Source organism: Marmota marmota, unplaced genomic scaffold (genome assembly GCF_001458135.2).
Source record: "Marmota marmota marmota unplaced genomic scaffold, marMar, whole genome shotgun sequence".
Classification (NCBI taxonomy): Eukaryota; Metazoa; Chordata; class Mammalia; order Rodentia; family Sciuridae; genus Marmota; species Marmota marmota.
This window is the reverse complement of record NW_025999900.1, coordinates 62,221,067-62,228,576: the sequence shown is the minus strand read 5'-3', so window position 1 is coordinate 62,228,576 and position 7,510 is coordinate 62,221,067. Positions and strand designations below refer to the sequence as shown.

Sequence of the window (7,510 nt, the reverse complement as noted above, 5' to 3'; positions counted from 1 at the left end):
ACTATCTTAAGAGGAAGATCCAAGGTCCCCCACTATGGTGCCCAGGAGCCCAGAGGGCACAGGAGTTGCTCTCTGCTCAGGTGCTTACGCAGCTCCATCCGGGCCCATGCGCCTCAGGGCACCCTGAGCTCTAGACAGCCAGGCGGGTTCTCCCCTGGGTGCTTCTGCAGGGTGCACTTGCCCTGCAGTTCTCCTCTTACCGAGCCACTCCCTGGACAGGCATTTTGGTCAAGCAGCCTCCCTGAGGTACATCACCATGACCCATGGCTGGGTTGCGTCTTCTGCTCCTCCTGCCACCGTTCTGCCCATGTGAGTCTCAGGCCCACTAGCATGTAGGTTCCCTGAGGGTGGTGGCATGCTCTAGGGCTGTCCCTCATGCCGGAATAACTGCGGTGCAGCTCTGTGCCTGAGACAGATGCAATCCTAAATAAATAATTTTTTTTGACTAAACAATTCCTTAAAAATATTTTTCCCAAGGACATGTTTATAATCAGCCTGGTCTAATGGTAGTGTCCAGCCTGGGGATTATTAACTCTGTCAACTAAGTAAAAAAAAAATCACATTTGCTTGTCTAAGACCCCTATCTTAAGGAAATATGTTTGGGGAGAAGAAATGCTGTTTTATCCTCTATTTAAATGCCATGGGTATTGAATAAACCTACTTAACTGCCTTGTCTGAATCACTCTCCTGAATTACTTATTCTTAATTAAGAGTTTGATTATTAAATGATAAAATCTCTTCACTGCATGGATAATGTGTTATCCTCTGCTTCCACCACTCGGGTCTGACCAGGAAAGAAGGCTCTGCATCATGGGTGTAGCTACGTCCCGGGTACTTCAGACAGCTTTTTCACGGCTGTGACTGAAAGACCTGACAAGAACCATTTTAAGAAGGAAAAGTTTATTTGGGGCTCACAGTTTCAGAGGACGTAGTCCTTAGACAGCTGGCTCCACTTCTCGGGGCTCAAGGTGAGGCAGGACATCGGGGCAGGGAGTGTGGCGGGGGAAGCAGCTCACCTGATGATGAGAAAGCACAAAATATCTACCCCCAAACCCCTACCCCACAGTGCCCACCTCCTCCAGCCACACCCTACCCACTTTCAGCCTCCACTTAGTTAATCCCATCAAGGAATCAATGTGCTCATTGGTTAAGACTCTGACAATCCAGTCATCTATCCTCTAGGCTTTCTTGCATTGTTTCCCATATGAGCTTTGGGGAGACACCTAATCTCCAAGCCATTACACCAGGCAAGAATTTATTCGGATGATCAGCACATCTCCGATTCTCCCCTGCTCACTGTGGGCCCTCCAGGGGTCACTGAGTTCAGTGAACAGAGAGCCATTGGACAGGCTCTTGGTAAAGACACCTGCTGGACCTCCTCGGAGTTTTCTGAACTTATTTGGAGACGGAGCACTTTCATCTCAATGTCCTGCCTCTTGCTAGGTGAGGTGTGGGCAGTACCTAGCATCCTCAGCATCACAGGTCGCAGAAATCTTGATTTTTAAAAGATATTCTGCCATCCATGTGAACCTTCAAGAGTCAGAAGCACCGTGTCAGCATGGATCAAAACAAGAGCATCTTTTCACAGTGTTTAAAAAGTCTGGAGAAGGAGAGACAGACAGACAGGAAGCGAAGGTGGGACTCTATTAAGTCACTGGAAAGAAAGGAGGTTCGTCTGGAATTTCACTCCCCCGCAGCTCCATGCCTACAGAGCCACCAGGGACCCAGTGCATCAGCTTCATGGGCCCTCCTCTCCAGGTCCTGGCAGCCACACCCTGAGTGCACCGTTCAGGTACAGGGGTGTCCACGTCTCCTGCTCCTCTCAGAACTCATACCGTCCTTTGATGCCTTCCCCAAGCTTGTCCACACCCATGATCCATCATGGCACTGACTCACCTCAGTGTCCCCAGTTTTAGCATGCCATCTGTTTTCTGCTGGAACTCTGACAATCGTGCCCCCTCTTGTGATCCCCTTCTTATCTAGCCACCTTGACCTGCACGCCAGTGGAAAGCTGCTATGAAGGAGCTTTTTATGATGAAACACGGCGGCCAAGGGAAAGGGTCTCCATGTACTCAACAAAACAGAATTCCCCCCCCCCCCCAGAATATCTTATTTTTGCAATGGAGAAAGTCTGATTTTCGTTGAACTACTTTGCTTCTTTAAGGGGTAATCACCCCTTATCTGATCTCTGCTCTGTGGACTCCCAGGCCTGCACACCTTGCCTGGTTCAGCATGCTCACGCGCTGGTGTTGCTCTGGGGACACCCTCACCGTGCTCTTCTCTCCCAGATAATGTTGAACAGATGTCCTTTCCAAGACGTCTCCAACACTGTGCACTCCCATCCAAGGAATCCCCCAACACTTCGGATCATCAAATTGTTCCAATCTGACACATGATAAATGGAATCTCAGTCCTGTGTAATTTACATTTCCTGATTACTACAGAACTTGAGCATCTTTTCATAAATTTATGCCGTTGGGATTTCCTCTTCTACTTATAATCTTCACTTGATTTCTTTTTTTATGGCTTGACTTCTCCATATTAATTTGTAGATATGCTTTATATATTTTGAATCATGATACCATTTTATACATTGTGATTACTTTATTTTCCCTAGTAGGAAGTATACCTTATATTCTGTTCGCTGAGCTTTTTGGCTTAAGATTTCTTTTTAGGAGTTTGATGAAATGAAATTTGTCATTTTTCCCCCTTAAGATTATTATTGTTTTATTCCATCATGCAGTGGTTTAAAAAAAAAAAAACACTCTCAATTCCAAAATCACAAAACATTTTCCTATAGTACTTTCTTATAATTCTAAGTGTGTTTTTAAGTTGCTGGATATTCATTGCTTCTTGAATTTATTTTTCTCTCTGGTAAGGAGCGTAATATTAAGTGTATTGCATTTTTGTCTTTATGGTGGATACTCATTTCCCCTAAGCCACACATTGCATGTCCATTGTTTCCCTGGCTGTTATTAATTAGGAGTTCAAGGCTAATCTGTGACAATCCTGTTTCCCTTTGACTTATAGTTTGATGATCAGCTTATGTTCCTGGTCAACATCCCTGCTTTGCCGGGAGATAGAGATCTGGCTCCTTCCATTTTGAATCCCACCCTCTCGGACTCCTTCACATCTAATCACACAGGGTAAAGAAAATGTGAATGATCACTAGGAACATTTTAGTTGTCCGACCTAAAAATGCCACCGATCTCTTCCATGTACATCCCACTGACTGGTCTCTAGACACAAGGAAAAATGGAGAGTGAAGCCTCCCTGTGTGACCAGGAGAAAAAGGGGGTGACCTAGAGGGAGGTCACCTGGTTTGGTCTCTCTCTAATTTCCAAGTACAACCTGTTCCTTTTATTGCACTCAATATATATCTCAATATATATTTGAATATATCAATGTCATATTCTTTGCTGGTTTTTGTTTTATTTTGTTCTGTCTTGTTTCCTCTGTCAGTATCTCTTCTGTGCCTACATCACTTGTCCTTCCTCTGTGGCATGCTGAGCAGCCCTCTACGTAAGTGTCTGTGTCTGTATGTCTCCTCCTGGTGCAGTCTTAAATTCATCACTGACCATGCGATACTCTGCCATTGAAATTTTTAAAACATATGTTACCTCTTAATGTCTGGTGGGGACAATTCACATATTTTTAAATATTTTGGAATTTGTATCATTTACTTTGCAAGTTTACTCATCTTGTTGAATTTGAAATTAATTTTTCATATACCCTGAAAAACACTACTGGAATTTTAATTGAATTGCATTAAACTATTAGTTTATATATTAAATGAGAGAGGATCAACATCTTTTCAATATTGATTCTTCCATGTTCAATATCATGATTTTGGTGGTGCTCACCTGACCGTATGCATTTTCTCAAAATAATACTTTTAAATGGTGAATTTTATAAAGCTGACCAAAGCAGCTGGTAGAGTTGAACACTCAGCTCATTTATTTTTGTTCTTTTTTTTTTCCTAATATGTGTTTTATCTATGAATTTATTTTCGAATTGTTTTAGTCAGCTTTTTCACTGCTGTGACTAAAAGACCAACCAGAGCAATTGTAGAGGAGGATGAGTTTATTTGAGGGCTCATGGTTTTCCATAGATCGCTGGCTCCATTCTTTGGGACTTGAGGTGAGGCAGGATGTCACAGGGAGGAGTGAGGTGGAGGGAAGCAGCTCATGTGATCATCAGGAAGTAGAGAGGTTTCCATCTGCCAGATACAAGTAAGACCCCAAAGCTATATCCCCAATGCCCCACCTCCTCCAGCCCCACCCACCTACCTCCAGGAACCACTCAACTAATCCCCTGAGGGGGGATTGGGTTAAGGCTCTCTTAATCCAACCATCTATCCTCTAGACCTTCTTGCACTGACTCACACATGAGCTTTTGGAGGACACCTCACATCCAAAGGATACCAAGAATAAAAGTACAGTGGAACCCCTCAAGATTTTTCTCAATGAAAACATTCAGACTTACCAAACATAGGTGGCGCTGTAATGAATTCCCCATGTTTACGTCACTCAGATTTAACAATTATTAACATTTTACCACAGTTACTTCATCTAGTCTTCTTTGTTTGCCTTTAGTGAAGTAATTGAAAGCAAATCGTTTCACTTTTAAACTAATTCCATAGATGTTTCTCAAAACTATGTACGATTCCTTCTATAACCAAAAGGCCCTTATGACACATGTCCTAGAATGGTTGGACTAAATGAGGTACCAGATCTTAGTCACTCTTTCTTTCTTTCTTTCTTTCTTTCTTTCTTTCTTTCTTTCTTTCTTTCTTTCTTTCTTTCTTTCTTCCTTTCCCCCTTTCCCCCTTTCCCCCTTTCCCCCTTTCTTTCTTTCTTTCTTTCTTTCTTTCTTTCTTTCTTTTCTTTCTGGATTAAACCCAGAGGAGCTTTACCACTGAGCCACACATCCCCAGTCTTTTTCATTTTTTCAATTTTGGGACAGGGTCTCACTAACTTGCTGAGGATGGCTGTGAACTTGTGACCTTCCTGCTCAACCTCAGAAATTTCTGGATTATACATGTTGGGAAAAGTATAAACGGCAGCCATACCCCAGAGAAAAAACCCCAACATGGGGCCTAAGCACCTCTTCTTCCTACCTTCTTCTTTTCTGCAGTGGCGCGAAAAGTTCCCGCCCGTGTGAACTCTCCCGCCGGCGCCAATTTCAAATCTCGCTGGCGGGGAACCTTAGCCCCAATGAGAACTAATTCCTGGGCTCCGGAGCTGATATCTGGAAGAACTTGCCAATAAGCGGGTGGCCCCCCATTTATCTAAGCCCTGCCATCTCTCCCTAGATCTATATGAGCACACAGCTTTTTGCAATAAAATTGGAATTCTCCCGGCCAAGTGTCTTTGCGTGGGGAATTCTTTCAATACATGTGTGCTGCCATGCCCCACTTGGTTTCTAAATACTGAGCCTAAGTTGTTCCTTTCATTGCACTAGTATATATTTGATAGACGTCATATTCTTTGTTGGGTTTACTTTGTCTTTCCTCCTATTAGTTTCCCCCCTTTTTTTTCTTAGTCATTTTTCCTTCTTTTTGGATAGGCATTTTGTAAATTCCACAGGGCCACCCGTGGGCCTTAACACCCATATTGAACTTTTCTTCTGGAAAAAAAACTCTCTCTCTCTCTCTTGCCCTTTCTGTGCACTGAACGACGTAAGATGAACGCCTCTCGTCTCCTCTTGCCTGTCTTCCAGCTCTCAGGGAATTTTTTCCTGGGACTGAGCTTCAGGTTACTGTGAGATTAAACATTAAGCTACTATTTAGTCCTGCCCCTGCCCTCCATGTCCACAGCTGCTCTCCGTGGCCTGCAGTTAGCTGGCTGGTCACGTCAGCCAGCGTGTTCCACTGCTTCTTTGTCAAACATACTGACTGGCCACCCCTGTGATTGAGTGGCGTTGCCCTTGCTCCCCTCTGCCAGGCCGCTCCCTCAAAGTGCATCGGAAACTTTAAGCCTCAGTGACCACTTGTCCTCAAAACTGATTGTCCTTGGAGTAAAATGTGTGGTTTAATTAAATGTTACACAAACCAACTGAACAGGAGTGCCACAGCAAGGAGAGTTGTTTCCCTGAAGAAAACATGGAATGTTCTGAGAACAGCCTTGGTCACACCATTTTGGAAGATATAATTTTGCTCGAATTTTGAACGTGGCAGTGAACTCACTAGGACAGAGTCAGGGTTTAACATACTCTGGCAGCAGTGGGAGTTTCTGACCCAAATGACATCTTTTCAGTTTAACAGAAGGAAAAAGAAGCATTGTTCATCCTAAATAATAATGGGCAGTTTGCTTCTTCAGGTAGAATATATTCCCCATGTCCTCAGGTTTTGCAGTAGAATTATTACATCACAGATCATGAAGACTTTCCTCGGGACACTGTCCCATTAATTTTTTTCTTCCTCCACAATTATTGTTCTGAAAACATCAGCAGCCGTCTGGTTTTCCCTAGCAGAAGATACCCAAAGAGCTCCGTCCCAAGATGCTGCCAAAGCCTTCCCTCCTTCCGAACCCATCGGCCTTTGCCCACGCAGGGCTCTTTGATTTCCCACCAACTAATAGGCATTTGCCCCTTCCCCGCCACATTTGACAACTTGTCATTGGATGACTTTAATCACTTCAAAACTTTTGATTGCTGTAACAAAATGCACAAGAAGATGACCCTTAACATCTATGGAATATGTCTGAGAAAATATGGAATGTTCATTTTGCCCCACTGTGTCTACAAGTTGAAGATGACATTCTTGTCCGTTCACTGTGATCAACTTTGTGAAAGTGATTTCTGTTGGAGGGATCATAAGAGTCAACAAATTAGCTTTGGACAAACTGAATCATCAATGGGGACTTCCCTTCCACAGCTCTTTATTTACCCAGTTCTCCCCCAGTGGTGACTGGACAGCCCAGCCTGCCCAGGCAGTGATACCATGGAAGCTCCCTCTCTCATTCCTCACCGTCTAGAGAAGGAGCCAGGCCGGGGGGGGGGTACTTATTTAGAGTTAAAAATACACCTCTGCTGGGGCTTGGGGGCCAGAATGGGCACTCTGATTTAACTTTCTTACCTTGAACATGTTCCAAGTTTTTCTTCTTCTGTGATGGCCTGAAACTTCCCAATATGTTTCTACACAGGCAAGTTTGTCACTCAGCAAACTTTGTAAACCTTGATTTGTTTGTTTGTGGGTTGTTTTTGTTTGTTTTGTTTTCAATTTAGCAAACCTTACCCATCATTTTTCAAAAATGTTGCTCTTCAGGGTTGATGCTACACACCTCTTCTCTTTCCTTTCTTTTTCCATGTCTTTTTACCCATTTAGGTTGTGTTTTGGATACTTCTCTCACCTAGTCTCACAGTAAATATTTCATGCTCTTGTCCAGTTCACCCACGGCAGATGCTTCTGCACTAATTATCTGTTCACTTTTAAGATCTCCAGTTGCTTCCCTCCTGTAAATGCACACACTTGCTTCTTTCCCCTCCCTCCCTTCCTCCCTCCCTTCTT

The 7,510-nt window shown here is 43.7% G+C and overlaps 1 pseudogene; it reads right to left on the bottom strand.

The window, feature by feature from the left end:
* Positions 1–6,363: 6,363 nt before the first annotated feature.
* The window catches only part of LOC107144778, a 4,526-nt pseudogene continuing 3,379 nt past the window's right edge, over positions 6,364–7,510 (bottom strand).